This window comes from Neodiprion lecontei, chromosome 6, assembly GCF_021901455.1.
Source record: "Neodiprion lecontei isolate iyNeoLeco1 chromosome 6, iyNeoLeco1.1, whole genome shotgun sequence".
In the NCBI taxonomy this organism is placed as follows: domain Eukaryota; kingdom Metazoa; phylum Arthropoda; class Insecta; order Hymenoptera; family Diprionidae; genus Neodiprion; species Neodiprion lecontei.
In genome coordinates, this window is record NC_060265.1 from 13424803 (window position 1) to 13447892 (window position 23090).

Consider the following 23090-nt stretch of genomic DNA (forward strand, 5'->3'; position numbering starts at 1 on the left):
GCTCGATCACACTGATAAAATTAAAAATCACACAATGGCGCCAAGATAACGAATTTTTTTTAATTTGGCACATTTTTTCAGTCTTCTTCAGGTTGGAAATGTCGTAATTTTTAATGCACACCATTATCCGCGGTAGGAGCTGTAGGTAGATCTATTCCGAACAAGCTCGTGAAAAATTTGGGTGAATCGATTCAGTGGTTCCTGAGATATCATGGGCACAAGTTTGAGAAAGTTGGTTTCGAAAAAAACGCGTCTAAAGTTTCGGTCTGAATCGGTAGAAATAATCGTTGATTTCAGTCACTTACGCTCAATCAGCTATTCCGGCGCCATATTGGGGTCCTTCTTCCTCCAAGTGAAAATCGTACTGAACACTACCAGCCTCTCTTTCAGCATTCCGTGCTTTCTGAACCTCGAAAGACGATATTCTGTCAGCACGGTCGATGCGCTCATTGTCGCGCGTAGCTGCAAAATCATGTGCCTCGTCCCCAATACGCAGACCCACAGCACACACGATTTGCAGGATTGGGGTGAATCCCTCATTACAATGGCAGCATGCTATATATGTAGCAATTTCAAGCGAGGAAAGACCACAATGCAGATGTTTGGGGTTCCCGTTCCAGAGCGTAGAATTAAAAGACTCATTGCTGTTCTGTGTGTAGGCTCCCAGACATCTCTCCAGCAACTCTTCTCTTGCCAGATCTTCATATATTGGTCGGATGACTGTTAAAACTTGTGCGTTGGACGGTGGAACATGTTTGAAGCTTGACAGTTCGCCTTGAGCCTCAGCTTTTTTATATTTGCCTCAGCTCGAAGGCCCTTCAGGACAATATTGATGATGCTGGGGTTCGGCGTCGGTTGAACTCCGGTGGTAAAATGTAGCCCACACGGCCTTGCGCATATCTTCCATGGAATTGGGATGCCTCCGGATTGTCAAGCCATAATATTTCATAAGAGAAATTATGGCTTTATTGGTGAGTTTTCCGGCTCCATTTCCTCCGATACCTTTATTGGTAGACTTTGCATTGCGGAGTCTCCTTCCCGTTCTCTTCTCCGCGTGGCCAACGCATTCTTTTTTTTGCAACAACGATCCATCACCATATGATTTTGCGTTTTTGATGGCGGTATACGTTTTCGAATTACCATCTCCTATGTAAGTGCCGTACCGTACGCCATACTTCCTGGACCGTTCAAACATCTTCACTACGGAGTGAGGTTCCATTTTTCCGGCGGTTCCAGAGTGATTATTCTCGCATTTTTCAGCATGTATTTCGATCCAGTCTTCGAATTCTGGAGTATCTTGCCAAGTTTCCCATGTTTTTCATCCCGGACAAAAACTCGGTTTGACTACTGCGTCGATGACTTTTTTACAGTAACAGTCTATCAGAGTTGTGACACTGTACTGTGAAGAAAATCCTTTTTTCTACCATGTGCCGTCTCCCGATACTGTCAGCTCTGTATCCACTCGTCCGCGAGGGATGTTCTGCTTTTCTTCTTGAACAGCTTTTTCGAGTACAGACTCAAAAACTGTTTTGCTGGCGACATGTATATCCTCGAGACAGGTATACAGTCTCTTTGTGAAACCTTTGCTGATGTCCATGAGGCCACAAAACAAATTCATACCAGCTCTTGTCGGTGGTAGAAGCCTCGAAACAAAAGCAAACCGACGATTTATTTCAGACGCTCGGCCGATCTTTGGAGACGAATCAACGAATTTGGCTCCACAGGCACATTCCAATTGAATTTTGTAACTGAGCCCAGTCAGCTTTTTTGGCCAAATTTCACTTCCTTGTGACATTCTTTGTACTTCATATATGCACTCAGTGCCATGAACACCGTGAAGAAATTGACAATCACGTAGCTGCTATCCCTGTCTCGCGGAACTTGATCATCCTGTGCATTCCGTAATTTTCTCGCTGACGTCGATTTACAAATCAAATCAGCCTCTGCTGTTGTCTGATTCCCTCGAAACCTCCTCTTCTTCTGACGATCTGCTCGTACACGATCAACTAGGCTGCCTTTTATATCCATTTTTCAACTCAACAATTACTGCACTCTCACTCGTGAATCAAATAGGTACTCTCACTTCGAAAGCCTGAGCAATACTAACGTACGACACGTCGATTGCTTGTTGCAGAAATAACAAAGGATAAAGGGTGGGAGAGGGTTTCTTGATACGAAAATTCTCGGAATAGCACCTGCAGGTCCGAGCAGGCCTAGACCCCTAGCGCGCTACGAGACATCGCCTGGCGGTTAAGTTTATACCTGCTACGCACCCATCCATTCAAATCGCTATAACTCCGCCAATTTTGCGAAATTCTTAATAATATTTGAAGGGAATATTCTCAAGACTATAAGCTGAATGAAAATGCAGAAAACGGCAAATAGAATTTTTGATCGGACGAAATGGACCTCCCCCCTGAATTCACCCAATGTTCAGATGCTTTAAACCGAAAGTCTTCATGGCCTATTTCTTTTTGGGCTTGTAGCGCCCAACTTCGTAAATCATTACCGTGCACTGGTAATCCAGCATCAACAGCGAATTTGAAGTTTCACCATGTATAGTCACAAATTCTAATTATTTTTTCCTTGTATGTTCCGCCCTTATTTAAATGATGAGCCCAGCGACGTAATTGGCGAACAGATTTTACTTTTTTCCACTTCTGCCGGACACTTTCAATGTTCAAATTTTTTATTTTTTTCCCAGACCTTCAGTAATCAACTGCTCTTAACTTTTATTCGTATGACAAGTTCTCGTCATTGCTAGCGCATGCGCCTGGAGGCGATTTTGGTTCATGAATTGCAGATGCCCATTCTTCATCGTCTACTATTTCCATTTCTAAATTTTCATACGGTTCTTCAGATTACAGGAAACTTTCTTCCTCAATCTCAACGCCAGTGTATTCCTCCATTGCATTTAACAATATAGTTTCAAAATGATTTTCCAATGTATTTCCTCGTTACTTACGTGTGTTTGAGCAATATTTATCGCTTGAAATGTTGTCACAAGTAACTGTAAAACGTTGAAAGGATTCATCTTTATTTTTGTTATGGAAAAGCATTAGTGCACTCGCAAATTCTCAATTACATAAAAGTCACAAATAACTTATGCAAACACACCACTGCCGATTCAAGAATATGAACTGAAAGCTGGCAGCACACAATGATTCCAAAATTGCAAGGTCTGAACTAATAATATCAATTGATGCTCGGCTGCACATAATGACTACCTCTATTGAACTGGCTACCCGAACTTCCAGTGAGAATTTAAAAAGTCGCGAGTGTGGTGGGAACAAGTTATTTCAATTTTTTTACTTCTAATGTTTTTTTACGTGCCAGTGAACCAGAAAAACTGATTCATTTTTATCATATGTCTCGCATGATACGTCGCAAAAGGCAGATAAAATTTGAACTTTGCCGAAACAAAATGTAATTGTTTCGGTGCTTCTGCGTCACAAGATAACTATAATTTCATGAATGTATACACAAGCCATTCCATGTAAACTTTCTGATTTTTTTCAATACTTTGGAAAAAAATAAAAACCGAAGTCCTTAATGTTTACAGCATTAGCCCTTTTGATTCCAAAATTTCAAGCTCGCAATCGATTCCAGAAACCTCACAAACTACTGAAATACCGGGCTCCGCAAGATTTCACGATCGCAAAAGAAACTATACCAGAAACCATTCGGCAATTTGCGGGAGTGGTTTTTGTTATAAATGCGACCGACCTTTTCTTGAAACGAAGAAGCTCGTAAATTGTTGCTTAGAAAGACTTTTGTAATGTTAAATAAAACGAATTGAAGCAAAATAGTGCGATTGTAATGGAAATTCGGCTACACGTGTATAAGGGTAGTTTACCCCTTAAGTAATGTTGTTTCAAAAAACGCAAAAACATGTATCCCATACTTTCTTCTGCTGTTCCAAAAATCAATTTCGTTAAAATCCAAACAATAGTTTTTCAGTCATAAAAATTTTTCAACTTTCAACCCCTATAATTTCCGACTATCTAACCCCGTCGTTACTGGCCAAAATGCGTTGTTTATTATTCGTCATAGGAATTATTCTCCAATTAGTTCAATTCAAATATCTCAACTGGTACTATGCGAAACTGTGAAACAACCACTAAGAATGCCGAACTTTGGAGGCTGATATCACCCTTTTGAACCGTTTTTCCACCGACAAAAAAAAATAAGTGTCGCTTAGATTTCGATGTAGAATAACATATCCTCAAATGGTCGAAATCGGTGGGCGGGGGGGGGGGGGGGGGGGGGGCACCTGAGGCAGTTTCCTTCTGAGTATTGCTCCTATTGTATACTTTGAAGCGTCGTCGGTTGTTAGGACGAAGGCTTTTTCAAAGTCGGGATACTGCAGTATTGGTTCCCGACATAGACTATCGCGTAAAGTTGCGCATGCAAATTGATATTCTGCTGTCCATGGGAAAAGGCCATTCTTCTTCAGAAAATTATTATTAGGTCTAGCAATTTTTGAAACGTTGGGAATGAATTTTCGATAGATGCCTATCAGGCCCAAAAACTGTTTTATCTGTTCAGGATTCTTGGGAACTAGGTAGTTTTTTATTGCTCATATCTTGTCCGGATTAGGTTTCAATCACTTTTGAGTGATGATGTGACCTAAGTATGCTACTTTTTTATGCAGAAATTCGCACTTATCTGGCTGGAGGGTTAGTCCCGCATCAGACAATATCTTCATGAGTTTTCGAAATTTTGTTTCGTGCTCCTCCACGGATCGGGAGTGAATGACTATGTCATTCAAATAGACAAACATATCGGTACCCTTTAATCCCGATATAACTTGATCTATTAGACGTTGAAAAGTGGATGGAGAATTTTTCAAGCCAAATGACATACTAGTATACTCAAAATGGCCGTGAGGAGTCGGAAAAGCGGTCTGTGAGCTGTGATCGGGATGCATTGGAATTTGGTGAAACTCGGATGCCAGGTCGAACGTTGAGAAACATTTTGCGGAGCCTAGTTGGTCTAGGATATCGACGATATTTGGTAGCCGGTAAGCGTCGCCAATGGTTTTTTGTTGAGTTTCCGGAAGTCAATAACAATTCGCCACTTCTTTCCACCGCTAGCATCTGATTTCTTGGGGATGATCCAAACCGGAGAATTGTAAGGAGATGAAGAATGTATGATAATGTTTTGGTCAAGGAGCTTGGTCACTTGTCTTTGTATTTCATCCTTGTGTACTCTTGGGTGTCTGTCTTGTTTGGTATGAATTAGTGCGTCATAAGTTGTAGGGAGCGTATGGCTGACTAAGTTTGTATGTCTCAAGGTGTCACCTGGGAGGAAAAACAAATGGTTGAATTTGATAGCTAGATTAATTAATAATTGTTTTTCTTCGTCATTCAAATGGTCCAATCGCAATTCTTCTTTCAAAATGTCGAGGCGTCACGAATCGTTATTTAGGGATTTAAGAAGAACGCGATTCTCGATCCTTTTTTTATTGTCATGGTTTTGTGCTAGTAAGACCTGTCCTCTGCTTGCAGTACTTGTATGCGATTGGTGTGTGTTTGCGCTGAGCGTGGTGGTGCTCGCAAATTCATCGACCTCTAGTGTTACGACCGGTCTTCTTATTTCCACAGCTGATTCGTTAAAGTTTATTGCATAAACGTAGGCAAACCCTTGTTGGTTGATAACCAGGGATATCGATGCATTTTCGTTCCGTAAAAACATCGATCCTGAGATTCCGTCTTCTTGTATTGGGAAAAGATTAACAACTATATGGAATATATGAAGGTTGTCACCGATTTGAATGCTAGTTGTTCCTAATACTATTATTGTTTCATTTATAGCACTGGTAACGTGGGTCTGACTTTCGAGTAATTCACACGGAACATGCGGATGCATTGCTCCGAGTTTAATTATGTTTACATCAGCACCGGTGTCAACTCTAAATGTGCTGGGTGGTCGTGTAAGGTCAGCGGTGGTTATTTGAACCTTCGGTGTTTGTGTGACAGATGTTGCGAGGATACGCGGTGGTGTTTTTGTGTTGGTTCTATGCTTGTTGAAGGAAATAGCACCGGTTTCGCGAGAGATAAGGTAGCTGCTTTTGAAACAGATAGTCGCCTTTTCATTACGTAAAAAGTCTTAACTCAGTATATGTGGATATAGAAAGTGTTCTTCCTCTTCGAGCACAATTGTAAGAGTGTCTGTAAGTGTGTTTACATTTTGGTAACTTACGCTTCTTGGTGCGAAGCTCGTAAGACAGTCAATGACCGTCTGATATTATAATATTGAAATGCGGATATGCATCATCAATATTAATATTAATCACGAGGTAATTTTCATTTTGTGAAACGTATATAATTTTTGAACTACTGGTAAATTCGAAAAATTAACGACGGAGCCAGGAATCGAACCTGGTATCTAGCGATGCTTTACCGGAGCCTTACTCCACTAGACCACCTAGCCGCCCTCAGTATACCTTCTTCGATACTAGGCAAGGAGTTATCAACAAGATGGAATTCTTGGCGTGTATTAGCTCACTCGACGTATTGATTTCATTGACTTACCATTATTTTGATGAATTCTTCCGTTATCCCTGAAATCTGCCTAACGTCTGTCTTTGTGACGTGGACTCTTGGGTCAATTCCATCGATTCTTATCAAATTAATATTAGCGCTATTAGTGTCACGTACACATTCATTGACTGTGGGCATTTTGTTTCAACATATGGGGGTCCAGACTCTACTGGTTCGCGGGTTAGTACAGACCTGACGTATGGTTTGGAAGCTGCTTCGGTCTGAGGGGGGTCGATGCGTCCGCGCAGCCGTTCCTGAACTCATTTAAATGGCTGGCGTTGCCTGAATATTCGCGGTGTTGCTCTGCTTCGAATGAAACTTCTGGGTGGACGTCTACATCGCAATTGTCGTCTAAGTAATCTTGTGTTACATAACTAACCCTAAAATTTGATTGCAAAGAATTTGGTATAACATATCGTTGTGAACGTTAACTGGCAATTCGCGTCTGATCTAAAGGCTGGTTTGTCGGGTTTTGTACTCGATATTGGGTGTTGGGATTCTTCTGTTGTTGATTAGTGTTGCTTTGGAAAACGCTTAAATCTTGATCAATATTTGGTTTCTAGGCATATTGGGAACGGTTTGAACGGCACCCATTGCTTGAGTGGCCTTTGCAACCACACAGCGTGCAAGGTGTGTTATTGCGCTGCCTTGTACTGGACTCTTCCATACTATGACCTGCCGTCTTGCAGTACGTATACATAATTAATACGAAAGGTCGCTCAGGACAATAGTTATCGATATGATCGGTTAATTTACATATACTACATTTCACGCGGTTTTGTGCTTCTTACTCAGTATCACGGAACGAGGCTAGTTTAAGTCTATCTGATACTAGTTTTTCAGTCTTGGTGGCCGTATATATAGCCATTTGTAGCGTTTGTGGATTTTTGTGAGCCACTCTTATTTCCAATTAGTCTAGTAAACCTTTTATAAATCTCAGTCTTGCGGTTTCGTTGATATTTTTTCTTAACACTTGCGCATCACTGATAGGCTCTGAGGCTTCTATTGATTCGCACGCTTGTCTTAGCAGATATTTTATTCTAGTGTCACGTGCGGAGCGGTCTCGCACGCAAAGACTTGACCCTCTAGGTAACCGTAGAGGTTTATTCTTATTTTTTTTTCGTGGGTCGGGAGGTGATCGTCCTCTACAGGGCGATCCCGGGAATAGGGTTGGAGGATTCAATATTCATGTTTTTAGAAACTGTTATGATGTAACCAATTTTTAATGGAATCAAAATGTTTAATGAAATCAAAATGAAGGAAAAGCAAGAGAAAATTCGAGACAAGGAAGCTTACAATATGTTCTGAATCTAGTTGTTCCCACTCATTCAACTACTCACTTTTCGGTGGTTACAGTCTAAATGGCTCACGCTCTCACACGATTATACTCAATAGTAACACTCACATACGCTTATCGCTACACTTCTCTAAGGAGGTCGTGGCTCGAAGTTCTGCACTTAATCTAGCTTTACAAGACTCAGATCGCGGCGCGAGAAGCCTTTCCGGCCGCGTATAGAATTAGAGTATTACACTCTGATCGTCGGTGTCGGAAGAAGGACTTATAAACTCTACACGCGGTAGCTTTGAAGGAGCCGGGTTCCGTTGATGTGGTTTCTTAAGCGGGCTCTAACGGGACTGACTTCGCTCGCTCGTCCGACACCCCTTGGAACGTCGGGCGGCGAGCGAGGTTTTCGCTGAATTTGCAATTCGGAGTTTTCGCTAAATTCACAATTTTGGAACAAAGGCTCGCCTCGCGACACTCATCCTCGAAGCACCTGATCTCGCGATCGCCTCATCCCGGTGTTGATTACACCCGGGATCTGGCGGCCGCGGAGACGCTGACGTTGCTGTCCGTCAACTACGCCGTTGCGCTTGGTTATGCCACGAACTGTTTTGTAAGAAATATTTTATATAGATTAACTAATATATTTAAGCTATGCTTCCTCGTCTCTAAAGCGATATTAATGATTGACATGATTTATGATTATTTGGTGTAAATATGCGGCGCTCGTGACACTAGTACCGTAATTTAAAACACTCTTGTCTCGCCTCTGTGCCGATTGTGCGAGGTCTAGCTGGATATCTGGGAGGTGTTGTTTAGATGAGTAGGCCTGTCTTAGGCAGTCTAGCAAATCTCGAAGAGAATCCGGGTTATCTGACTCAATATATTTACTCGCGTCGCCTTTGATTTTCGTGCGAATAAGTGTGGAGAATAAATTCAGTTCTCTGGCTAAGACAGCTTGTTTTGCGCATTCTACTTTAGCTATCAGTTCGGATACGGGCATATTAGTGCCATTAAACGTGGGAATCATAGCCAATGCATCTTCAAAAGGCAGGTGCGGAAACGTGCTTTCGGTAGCCATGTTGTAAATTTTAATCTAGGATTTGTCGACTTACAGAGTAAAGATGAAGAGAAGAAATGGTAGACAATGTTGCATTCTTCTGTGAGGATGTTGGTATAGCAATTTCGTGTCTGTAGGCGATGATGATGTCGGTGTGCGTTGTGTTGTACTAAAAGTCGTGAAGAATGAAGATGTCCTCCTAGTAGCTGGAGGAAACAGTTTTGCAGCAATATCGATTTGGAGATACGGATTTGTTTGTGACGTTTGTGTAAATCAGAGATCGTTGATTGCGTTAAACGTAAGATATGACTTTCAGAGTATCTTCAACACTATCACACAGTGGTATTACTTTTGTGTTACCATCACTGAGCTTGTACACTTTGGAACCGGTCTATCAGATGGCACTTCATGCGTAGCACACACGTAAAAATTGTATCACTGGATGTCCGGAAAGCGAAGACTACCGCTGCCACCAATGTTACGTCCGTGAGTAGAGTTCACTCTTGAGTGGTAAGAGTGAACCGATTGGCTTCGCTTTCACGTCCTAGGACAACCGGAAGTTGGGATGCGGGTGGAATAACCTTGGGTATGTTTGATATACCGATGATATGTTTATTGCGTGAAAGTTGAGATACTGGTAGGTATAAAGTGTACTGTGCGAAAGATATATAAGAAGTTCAGATGTAAAGTTGTCGAGAGTTTGAATAGGAGTGTCACTAAAGACTTGAAACATACGGGTGCAGCAAAGGTGTGAAGATGCTAAAGGTAGGGAATAGAATTTGATGAGTAAGCGCGATAGTGAATAGCGTGAGACTACGTAGAGACAAGAGGACAGGACAGAGACCATGAGATTCACGTAAGAACTGTGGGAGAGTTAGCGACTAGGAAAAATAGAGAGAGGTGGTACGTTAGACGTAACATTTTTTTTTTTTTTTTGCGAAAAATACATTATCCATTTCTCTTCATGAGAAAACTTTTCCAGTTGTATTGGTTAAAAAATATTATTTTTGTATGGGTGAAACTGCCAAATTGCCTCTTGACATGCTTCACTTTGAAGGGTGGTGTCTTCCCTTTAAAGTGTTTCATGGCCGATAAAAAAAAATACGTGTCGCTTGGTTTTTAGTCTACTACAACATGTTACAAAAGAAATCAAATCGAAGAGTTCGGGCTGGGAAACCTTTCTTGTGAGTGACCATCACCGAGATTTCGATAAAGAAACCTCGGCTTGCTCTGATTCCAAAATCGTCCGCTGATGGGGCAAGATGCAACATCAGCAAACTTGGTCTTTCTGCAACTCCTTCGAGTTATCCCCTTCCTTGTTCTACTTTCGGGCAATCGAGCGTGTACAGGAATGCGTTGGCTGAGTGCTTCGGAAATATTGAGAAATATCAAGAAAAAGGGCCGTTCGTAACAAAGCATTTCAATGTGCTTCAATGCAACTGTTAGCCGTGGACCATGATTCACACAAAAACCATAAGAAAGAAACAGGTACCAAATGTATCAATTTACCGAAACCATGCAGTCACGCGGCGGCTTAATACAACTCTGAGCCGTGGATCATGATTTACACAAAACTGGCGTCATACGATGCAACCAAGAAAAACAAATACAATAAGAAAGAAAGCAGAAATTATGAACAACTTCGTAACGATAGAATAGAAAGGCAAATGCTTTACCATTATTGGTGACTTCAGACACACAACACTGAATTTATTTGAAAAGAAACTTAAAATTTGCAAAAGAAAACGAGAAGGAAGGAAGGTTATCTAAAGGAAAGGAAGAAGCTAATGGCAGGCAACGATATAGGGTGTTGAATAAACGGTAAATAGAATAACGATAAAGCGATAAAGGAAGAAAAGGTACGGTAGATTAAGACGAGAGTATATCAGAAATCGTAGCTGTCTCCTGGTGAGTCACGCGTAGAATAGACGGAGGTCGGAGTGCGGGTCGCCGATCGTGCCGCTGTCGTGAGGTGATCCTTCTTTCCTTTGATTGGTTGTTTGACTTCTTCCATGGTTAGGCCATCCCCCTGTGACGAAAATCGATTACGGCTTGGTAATGCGTTTTCGAAGATTACCGCTAGATGTTGCGTAATGTACTGCTCGTGATTTCGTCGTTGACACCAACTTGTATGATTCAGTAGCTGTTTCAATTTACTGTCCAGGTTGTCTATCGTTGGGGACTCCTTTGACAGAGGCATACGCAGGGTAACTCTCGGTCAAAGTTACCGACTGGAAGGCGACGCTTCATTGTTCGCTTTCACCGGCGTCGTCGTATAGGCAGTGGCCAGCTGCCCACGATTTATCGGAGAGACCATGCAGTCACACGACGGCGGAATGCAACTGTAAACCGTGGACAATGACTCACATGATTAAAGTCCTTACCGATAGGAAGGCTGCGTCGATCCTCAAACGAGGGCTTTCTCGAACTGCCCGTAGTGGTTTGGGGTCGGTCCGGCACTAGGCCGGTAAGTAGGAAGATAGCAGGCTGCGGTCTGCCCCGTATGTCATCCTTACGGCATCCGAAAAAGCGGGCGGCTGGTTTCTCCTTGAGAAGTTGTGCCCTCGGCTGTCGGGAGTAGTTCACATCCCTGTTCACCGGCAGTCGAGGCATTACGAGAGGTTCGGATGGATGCTAGACCAGGTGTTTAGAAGTACACCGAGCTAGCCAGTGTAGCCTTATTGGACCATGGGTGGTCGAAGTCATCGAGAGCTGGAAACGGTAGTTATCGGTAGCTGTTGGTCCCTCGATGGTCGGGATCGTCGTCGTCCGTGTACCTTGTTGGCATGTGCCGGAGCGCGAAATACATAATTTACAAAGAAAGAATTAGCTAAAAGTAGTTACAATAAATTGCCGTTTATCAGAAGCACGTTTATCCGAAGTCCGCTTTATCCGAACAAACTTTTTCGAATGAACCTACCCCACCCGCACCCACCGAATACCATCGCGACCGATTACTTATTTTCTCGTGACACTTCTTCATGTATGTGCACACATACACGGAGAGAAGGAACTGGTATAAATTGCCTCGTGCTATGGTAAAAATAGACTTTGTAGATTGCACTCAGGATCCCGTGCTGGTACCAACTTCGAAGATTGTACTATACATTGTAGCACAATGTACCGTATATTTGGTGAATTTTTAATAGCTGACATTGTAAAATTGTCCAAGTTAGCAACACGGGAACCCGAAAGCCATCTACAAAGTTTATAATTTTTACGGGGTCCTTCTCCCCGTGTACTCTAGCAACCACGTAAATTACGCGGCTCACATTGGCGCTGTCTGACGCATCGCGCCGCTCGTGCCGCAGCCACCCGCAAGTGACAAGTCTCAACTTGTTTGCGCCCGGAGCCAAGCATCCGCTGGTGTTTGTTTACATTTTTCGGCAGTCTACTGCTATTCAGTGCACTGGCGCGTATAAAAAGTCCGAGTGTCGTTAATTCGTGCGTGTGTTGGTTGAAGTTTTAGTGTGTCTCTTAGTCATATTTCATGCCTTTAAAAGTCAAAAGCTTTTACTAGTGCGTCTCGAGTCAAGTCGTGCGTCTGTGGGTTTTTGATTCAACGCGTTTCGTACTCGCACTACATGCTTTGAAGTGTCCAGAGATAAAACTGGCCAAAAACGAAAAACAGATCAGTCCAGTGTCGGTAAAAAAACGCGGAACGTAAATACCGACGCGAAACGAAAAAATAATGTGATCTCATTGGAACAGAAGCTTCGCGCTTTGCAGAGAATAGATGTTGCTGAGCCACCCGCGAAAATTTCTGCGGATTTGAACGTCGGTAGGAGTACAATTACTGATTCGAAGAAAAATCGATCAGAAATTAAAAAATTTTGCTCCCTGCAAGCGTCAGGCAGCGCAGTGAATTCTCGAAAAACAATGAGAAAAGGTGCACATCCTCAATTGAGTCTTATTTTTTTGGCACGAACAAATAAGAGCCAAAGGGGTGCCAGTTTCCGGTCGTCTACTTCGTCAAAAGGCGATGGCTTTTTATGAGCTGATTGAAGGAAAGAAGCGAGAATTCCTTGAAAGTGATGGTGCTGGCTGGATCGGTTCAAAATGCGGCATGGCAATCGTCAAATTGCCATCAGCGGCGAATCACTATCCGGGGATTAAGCCGCTATCACTGATTTTAAGAAGAAACTGCACGAAATCATCGATGAAGAAGGTTATACTGGCGATCAACTTTACAACTATGATGAAACCGGGTTGAATTGCAAAATGCTGCCAACAAAAACCCTCGCCTCAAAACAAGAAAAAACGGCATCCCGATATAAAAAAAGCAAAAAAAGAGTAACTGTCCTCGCATTCAGTAATGCCACTGGCAATCATAAACTGCGCCTAACTTTAATTGGCAAATCCAAAAACCAAGAGCATTTAGGCAGCAACCAGCTGATAAACTGTTGCCATTGTGGTACACGAATTAGTCTAAGGCATGGATGAACGATGTCATCTTCAAAGAGTGGTTTCAGGCAGAGTTTGCACCAGCTGTAGAAAAATACATGAAAGAAAATGGATTTACTCGAAAAGCGCTACTTCTCGTGGACAACGCTCTTTCTCACCCAGATGATCTATAAGATGGGGTTGACTTTCTCCCACCAAACGTCACATCTTTATGTCAACCGATGGACCAAGTTGTACTTGAGGCGATGAAAAAACATTACAGACGCAAGCTGCTGGTATACTTAATCGGTGACTATAGATTGATGCTGAAGAAGATTGTGTGCAAGCTCTTAAAAAAATTGATGTTTTAAGTGTCGTTGATTGGATTGCTGAAACTTGGAATCTAATTCCTCCAATTTCTCTCATGAGATCTCAGAAAAAACTCTTAGATCATAAGGCAACTCATCAGTGGTCGGAAGAAGAAGGCAACACTGAAACTCCAACTGACGTGCCAGAAACAGATAAAAATTACGTAACTTTGGTGAATTTACTAAAGAAGTTACCGGGTTGTGAAGACGCGAACTTCGAAGACGTTCAAGAGTGGATGAAAAACGACTTTTTTGATTTGACGTAGGAAGAAATCGTCCAAATTGTGACCAATTAGAAAGCGTCAGAAGAAGATGTCTCTGATGATGAAGCAAAGAAAAAGATTCCTCACACTGTCGGTTACGAAGCGATCCAAACCGCCCTGGAGTACATCAGTCAACAGGAGGAGGCGACTTATCCCGAAATCGTTTGATTCCAACGTTGGAGAAATACTGCCGCAACAAAAGTTTCTCAATCCAAAAAGCAAAAAAACATTACAGACTTTTTTACCAAAAAATAAATTCTAACGAAGCGTCCTAGAACTTCAACGTCCATAAGTTGGAAGTTTTTTGTTTTCTTACTTTAAAGTTCCTGTTGATAAACTTTTTGTTTCTTTGAGTAATCTTTAGTTTTGTTTCATATTTTTCTAGACCATTTTTTGATTCAAAGAGTAGGTAGTAGAATTGAAACTCCTGTTTTTTCGCGCTGCCAACCAAGATGGATTTTTTCTGTATCAACGAAAATAAACGAGCTTTGTTATTTAGCATTTAAAAGCTGTTTAACCCGTCAACACAAATTGTTTAGTCAAAAACATACAGGCTTATTCACAACCATATTAATAGTATTCTACGTACGCACGTTCTACGATCATATTTCGCGGTATTGATGCAATTCGGGGTGTTTGACGCGGGACTTTGGTTTATTCGAAATTTTCGTTATCCGAACCGTCCTCCGTGCCGATCATTTCGGATAAACGGGAGTTCACTGTATTGCCTATTTTGTATCGAGTTCTGTTGGAGTACCCCGTCAGGAACGCGTTTTCCAGAGATTTTCTTCCGTTATGTGTCCTTGTGACAGGCGGCTCTGAAACGCCACGTTACAATACATACAACAAGAAATCACGCGACCACGAAGGGCCCTATGCGACAGAGTCAAGCTTAAACGTGACTGTGGAAAATTTGTCAGCTTCTTTGCACGGTAGTTTTGATGGAGTGTCTAATGTCATCAACTTTATTTGAGAAAAATATGTTAAATGTACAGAATATGACCACTCTGGAATGAAATTGATGATAACGTAATCAGATATGAATATCATGTAGTAAATGTATTTCATTGCCTAACCGTCGTTTGGCATGATGGTGAAATCTAACTCGATGATGAGAATTCTGCTGGTTATATTCCTTGACTTTCATTATTATCGATTATTATTCACTTAAAACTTACCACCCTGCTACAGCAATGGTGTAGGTTCACCATTATTCGTCGAATTTAATAAATTTTCCTTTCTCAATTAACTTCAATAAATATCTTACATCAGGAGACATAACCAAAAATGTCTGCCAGATACAATCGGACCCATTTCACCAAATTCAGAGCAGATACAAATACTGCAGAGCAATGTGTATCTTTATATATCACTCATTTAACTCAAAAATTCTTCGCAGAAACCATAAGACATATTTAAGAAATTTCTTTCCCTTTTAGCCCTTTGACACAAAGACGGTGTAAACGCCCATAATTCAACGTTAGCTCAACTTGACCGATATTGTAGAGTATTTACCATCGCATCAGCGATCTCAGTCCCTAATGGATAAAAACCGGAAAAAATGTGTACGATGTTCAGTTAATGCGAAGACACTCACTGTTAATTTTCAGAGATGACGTAATAGCAAACTTCCCATCCATCATTAATATGCCATACTACGGTCAGGAAAAAAACAATGTGGTTTATAACTATCAGTCCAGTAATGAGAGCATTCAGAAAAAATATTCACTACAAATGGATATTAAAATTAAAAAAGACTTCAAAAAAACGTATCTCGAATCAAAAATATGATATCAAATCCCTGGATCCAGATAAGTCAGCGTTGGACTTACATTCACTTACTAAAGGTCGCAATTTCAATTTCGATTGTGTCAAAATATTAGATAAAAAAAACAACTGGTATAAAAGAATAGTTAAAGAAATAGTCCACATTTCCATTAATCATACAGTCAACAAAAGAACTGAGGTACAAAATCAAAAAAAGGAAAGAATGAGAGTGATCAGCGCAACAAAAAAGCTCTTTAACTACAGTCTGAAAGTAAGATGGCGTTTGACAGTCCTAATAATTCTGTTACTCTCGTTTGTACAAATGGAATCTCACCATGTACAGGTACCTAAATGAGAACTGATCGAAATCAGCAATAATTTCAATATTGAAATTGTAGTGTATTAGGGATAACGGGATGATAATATGGGCAGATGAATTATCGTTATATCTTTATTTGGCGAAGGTGACCATCGAACTAATGTCTCACCCCTTATATTCCATGTCCCCCTCACGCTCTGTCTCGCTCTCTTCCCACTCATGCTCGATGTCTCGCTCATGTCGTACACGCATACACCACACTTCTCGCCTCTCATACAACAAGGTTGCGTTGACGTATAACGATTTTTCTCTATTTTCTGTTCACTCCAAATACAATATTCCAATACAATATTCCAGCCTCATTATGCCATCATAATGACTACTTACGTGACTCGATATAATTCAAACATTATTCCTTGTCGCGAGCATTTCGATCTCCGTAGCTCATTGTCAACCGTTTTGTTATTACCACGCGTCGTCGCTTGTGATTCCCCCTCACTCGAATTTTGCGAACATTTCCTTATCTGGTTACTATGTCGCTTGCTAGTCCCCCCACTCACTCGAACTACATGTGTTACCGGCGTCTTGTTCTCGATCACCGTCGCGTTCGACCATTCAGGGGCATTCCTGCCGTAATCTCTCACTCGCACTCTCTCTCCTACCTCAAAAATCACGTTACACCCTTTCGGGCTATTCTTCACTTACGCTGCTTGCTGTTTCTCTACTCTTTCCTTGATGCATGGTTGCAGAAGGCTAAAACGCGTACACAATTCCCGTTTGTACGATAGCGATGCTGGGGTAGTCCCGGTTGTTACGTGAGGCGTTGTACGATAATCGAAGAGAAACTTTCTTACTGCATCGTCTAAACTTACGCCACTACGTATCATCTTGTGAACTTTGTCTTTAAACGTCCCGACCAAGTTTTCCGCCACCCCGTTCGATGCCGGATGTGAGGTGGTGTAAGCTTATGCTTAATTTTTGATCCTTCGACAAATTCCCAGAATTTTACGTTTGTGAACGCTGTTTCATCATCCATAACCACTTGATATGGCAATTCGTGGCGCGCGAATATCTCTTTAAAAAATTCGATCGTTTTCTCCGCTGTCGTGGTGTTTTTCATATTCGCAATGTCGGCCATTTCGAGTGTGCGTCGATTATTGCCAGAAACACAAGTCCATGAAACGGACTTAGAAAGTCAGCATGTATGCGGAACCAAGCTTGTTCCGGCCATCTCCATGGCGTCAACGTTACCCACGGTGGCGCCTTACCCTTTTCCAGACATGCTTCGTACGACTTTTCTATCTCGTCCATATCAGTAGTACAGCAAGGCGGGTTCTGAGTACAAACACCTTCTTTACCGACCGAGCCGCTCCGCGCAGCCCAGACGCAAACCCTTTTCCGTGATGATCTCACAGTCCGCCTATACATTCTCCCCAGACTCAAACCCTTTTCCGCGATGACGTCACAGTATGCCGTACCGGCTTGAGGGCGCAGCAGGGGCGAGAACTTTTTTACCGTCCCGCATTCCTTTCCCACGTTATCAACCACGTGATGACCTCACAGTCCGCCGTACTGGCTTGCGACATTCTCCCCAGACTCGAACCCTTTTCCGCGATGACGTCACAGTCTGTCGTACCGGCTTGAGGACGCAGCAGGGGCGAGAACTTTTTTACCATTCCGCATTCCTTTTCCACGTTATCAACCAAGTGACATTCCAAAATTAATAGTTCCGAGAATGGTTTTTTATCCACTCGGATATCGCTGATGTGTAACATCAACCACCCCCACATTCCTTTCCCACGTTATCAACCACGTGACATTCCAAAATTAATGGTTCCGAGAATCGTGTTTCACTCATTCGGATGTCGGTTTGATATCGACCACGTGACATTTTTTGGCTTGTAACTGCCGTGTGAACTCAACGATGAATTTTGAACGGGTTCAGACAAGACCGGAGTGCAAGGTCGGCCGATAGCCGCGGTACATTCAGAGCCAAGGATCTGCGGTGTTGGGTTACTATCGCTCTTGGAATGCCAAAAGGTGCGCGCGCATCCATACAGCTGCTCTATAAAAAGGACGCTCATCACTGCAAACGATCATTAAGTCACAACCTGTCAAGTATACGTGAGGAAAAAGCTCAAGATGGAATCCGCGAAGTGTTTGAGATTGATCGATGTTATGGAAACGACGTTCAAGATTTTATCGGAAAAATCGTCGTCGGCAGAAATTGCAAAATGGATTCGACTGGGAACCCAAAATATCAGGCTTTTGAATAAAATCTTACGCAACAACGCCTCAACGATCGGGGAGAAGACAAGAATTTTGACTACAATTGGAATTCTGAAATCGTTGACAGTCAAATTTCAACAATTGCAGAAAGTGGGTGACAGATTACGAAGCCGACGAAGAAGCGATCGAGTACGGTGGGGAGATTTGGAATCAGCTTTCGAGAGTAGAATTCGAACTGGATCCATCGTCAATTTGAAGCATAAAGATGTGGAGAGATTTCTAGAAGACGCAAAGGTACTAGCTGTGACGAGGCTGAAAAACGCTCTGAAGAAAGACAGGAGCTTGAAAGCCAACGTTATCCTGGCTTGTAAATTTGAACTTAGAAAAGTTGATCGCACGGTGGAAGAGATCAAATTTTTTAATACGAGAAATGATATCATCCTCCAGACAACGGATATCAACGAATGGTTCATCGAAAACGCGACGGAGCGTTTGTTGAAAAAGGTGGAAGATTTCCAGGAAAAGGATTCAGGCTGGTCGCTGACTGAAATAATCAATTTGACTGTGAATATCAACAAGTACGTACCACTACGAGGCGGTGTCTTCACATACACACCACTAGCCAAAGATATTCAAGATAAGAAGGCTGTCGTCAACATCCGTAACAGCGACTCGTATTGCTTTCTCTGGTCGGTCACCGCAGCTCTGTTCCCAGCCGACAACTACAATCCCAGTAAAATTACTTCGTATCCACATTTCAGCTCAGTGCTAAAATACGACGGTTTGCATTTTCCAATGTCTTTAGATCAGATTCCAAAATTTGAGAAACTCAACAAACTTTCAATCAACGTTTATGGTATAGATAGTGCGGAAAAGCGCAGTGAAATCGTACCCATTTATTTGAGTCGAAACAAGTCTGACAAACCTGTAATTCATCTTTTAGCGACAGAAACTGAAATCATCGACGATGACGATGATGATGTCGATATGGAAAATTATGAAAAAAATAGAATCTTTCATTTTACTTGTGTTCGAAATCTGTCTCGATTAACGAGTTCTAAAATTTCTAAACATAAACGTCGTACTTGGTTATGTGATAGGTGTCTATCACACTTTCAATCTGAAGAGTGTTTAACAAAGCACAATGTAGATTGCATGAATTTAAACAAAACCAAAGTTATTCTACCTACAGATGAGGAAAAAATTCTAAAATTTAAAAATTTTAAGCACAAAGAAACCGTTCCGTTCTGCATTTACGCGGATCTCGAATGTTTACTGGAACCTACGCTCAAAAAGATGGGTACGAGAACAATTTATCAGAAGCATCTTCCGTATAGTATAGCTTACTATCTGCATTGCGCGTTTGACGATTCGCTTTCAAAATTCAAAATTAATCGCGGAGAGACTTGCGTTCAATGGTTTGTGAACGAGTTAGCGGAATTGGCACATTCGTTAGAGGGATACTACAAGACTGTTGTACCGATGGAACCGCTCAATTTCAATCAAATCAACGAATTTCACTCAACAACAGTGTGTCACATTTGTGAAAAACCGTTTACACTCACAGACGTAAAACATCGTGATCACTGCCATTTCACGGGAAAGTACCGTGGTGCTGCTCACCGAGGTTGCAATCTAAATTACCAAAATTCGCACATTATCCCAGTGATATTCCACAATCTGTCGGGTTACGATTCACATTTTCTAATCAAAGCACTGGCTACATCGTTCGAGGGCACAACTAAGCTTCTACCCGTAAACAAAGAAAAGTACATTTCATTTACAAAATATGTCGAGGGGACAGATATAAAGTTTAGATTCGTAGATTCGTACCGTTTCATGCCCAGTAGTCTTGAGAAATTAGCAACGTATCTCGGTGATGATCAAAAAACAATAACACGTGAATTTTATCATAGCTCAGATAAATTTCAGTTATTGACCAGAAAAGGAGTGTTCCCGTACGAATATATAGACAGTTGGGAGAAGATCGAGGACACACGGCTACCATCCAAACAACAATTTTACTCAAAATTAAATGATCGGGATATATCAGACGACGACTATGCACATGCATGTAAAGTTTGGCAAACTTTTAACGTTCAAACTTTGGGAGAGTATTCGGACTTGTATTTACAGACGGACGTGTTTTTACTGGCCGACGTTTTTCAAAATTTTCGACAGAATTGTTAGACGACGTACAAACTGGACCCGTTACATTACTACACAGCGCCCGGTCTGTCGTTTGATGCAATGTTGAAATGTACAGGCATCGAACTCGAGCTTCTCACCGACATAGACATGGTTATGTTTATCGAAAAGGGTATTCGAGGTGGTGTGTCACAGTGTTCGAACAGATACGCAAAGGCCAACAATAGATATATGGGAGAGGAATTCGATCCTGAGGTCGAAGAATCTTATCTCATGTACTTCGACGTTAATAATTTGTACGGTGCTGCTATGAGCTTTGCTCTGCCATACAGTTCCTTCGAATGGTTATCAGACTTCGGACAATGCGACGTTCTTACCATCTCGGACGATGCGGAGTTTGGTTACATACTGGAGGTGGATTTGGAATATCCTGAGGAACTGCATGAAATTCATAAGGATTTACCACTGTGTCCGGAGCACTATATACCTCCGATCTCGAATAGTAAGCAACCGAAATTGACGCCCACGCTACTTTCCAAGAAAAACTACGTTGTTCACTATAGGGTTTTGAAACAATGCTTACAATTAGGCTTAAAATTACTCAAAATTCACAGAGTTCTCAAATTCAGACAAACCCCGTGGCTCAAAAAATACATAGATATGAATACTAATTTGCGCAAAAAATCTCACAACGAATTCGAGAAAAATTTTTACAAACTGATGAACAACGCAGTTTTTGGCAAAACAATGGAAAATGTTAGGAAGTATAGAGATGTCAGACTGATCACGAAATGGGATGGAAGATACGGTGCTAGAGCTACCATAGCCAAACCCAATTTTCACAGCTGCACCGTTTTCGGCAAAGATATAATTATCGTTGAAATGAGTAAGACGAAAGTCAAGTTGAATAAACCATTGTATGCAGGTTTCTCCATCATGGATCTGGCTAAAACATATATCTACGATTTTCATTACAATTACATTAAGCAGAAATTCGGCAACCGAGCAAAATTAATGTACACGGATACCGACAGTTTGATTTACAATTTTACCGTCCCCGACATATACGAACACATGAAGGAGGACTTGCACAAATTCGATACGTCTGATTATCCGCTTGACAACGTTTACGGAATACCTCGAGCAAACAAAAAAGTTCTCGGCTTGATGAAAGATGAGAATAATGGAAAAATAATACTGGAATTTGTAGGATTAAGAGCTAAACTGTACGCATTCCGAGTCTTGGGAGATGAGAAAGACAATAAACGTGCCAAAGGTGTCAAAGGATCAGCGTTGAGAAAAATAACTTTCAACGATTATTTGGAATGTGTTTTGAACCGTGAAAATCTATCCTCAAATCAGCATTTGATATTGATTCGAAAGCACGAGGTATACACCGTAAAACATCAGAAAGTAGCACTGAGCTGGAATGACGACAAGCGGATCGTGTTTCAAAATACAACCGACACGCTTCCGTGGGGCTACAAGCCTACACCTTAGCTTTGTAATTTATAACTGTACCATGTCTGTCGATTGTCTAAAAAATAAAGATGCATACTTGTTGTGTGTGTGTGTGTGTGTCGGATATAAAATAAAGAGGGACATACGTTTTTACAAAAAAATTCATTTATTCTGGGGGAACGTTATATAAGCGAAAAGTGAAAACTTCATCGCCAGTCTGAAGCTGTTCTTCTTGCAAATGAGAAGTGCTCTGGAACAACAACGTGAATTGAAGAAACGACTAGAACTGCTCCTCAAGAATATTGGAGAAGTAAAACATCTGCTGAAAATCAGATCTGACCTCAATCAACTCACAAGAGATTTCGAGCACCTACAACTCGACCGTAACGATCATGGACTTTTCAAAATTGAACAAAGTCGCTCGCCTGGAGGCATTTCTGCCCTTGAAAAAGCTTTCGGACCTCGAAGTATACTTCGAATACCGGGTCAGTGGCGTTCGTCGGGTTGAAACGAAATTTGGAGACAAAATCGTTCTGGACTTGGATGACTCTTTCACGATTTTCCTGCCCAACCAACTGACCAAGGCCCTCCACGAAAATGAAGATTTGTTCCAGAAGGTGACGACAGCCAGTAAGGAGATACGGTTGCGTCTACGCTATCTTGGCGGACCGTACGGTCAACTTGAATTCGTATACGTATAATCTGAGTATCGCATTCAAATATCCAATGTTCTGTGTAAGTCTCACGTTCAATAAACAAAAAAAAAGATTGAAATTATGAATATTTTTTTCATTTATCCATCTTGTATACCTTTGATCCTACGTACGTTTTGTACCTTGTAATTGTATCTAGAATTAAGTCTCAAAATCTAAGAAAATGCTACTCCGAACACCACTAAGCAACGATGGAGGGTTTCGAGCTGCGTCATGTAATGTGAACTCTACGATGAGTATTTGGACGGGTTCAGACAAGACCAGAGTGCAAGGTCGGCCGATAGCTGCGGTACATTCAGAGCCAAGGATCTGCGGTGTTGGGTTACTATCGCTCTAGAAATGCAAAACATAACTCGGTTTGAGTACAGCTCGGTCAAGGATGGAGAGCAAGGTCAAATCTTACATAAGCTTCGTATTGAAAAAAATTCTCTCTTAAGAGCTAAGGTGAAGGTACAAAATTATTTCATGAATATTCTTTAAAAAAAACAGTTTTATTGATTATAATTTTTAGAGTACGGTTGACAATTTACTTCACAAAAATAGTACAATAAT

The 23090-nt window shown here is 41.6% G+C and overlaps 1 protein-coding gene across 2 annotated transcripts in view; it reads left to right on the plus strand.

Moving 5' to 3' along the window:
- LOC124294980 (dipeptidase 1-like) overlaps positions 1-23090 on the plus strand; it is a 1606684-nt gene that overhangs the window by 1451251 nt on the left and 132343 nt on the right. The window lies entirely within an intron of this gene.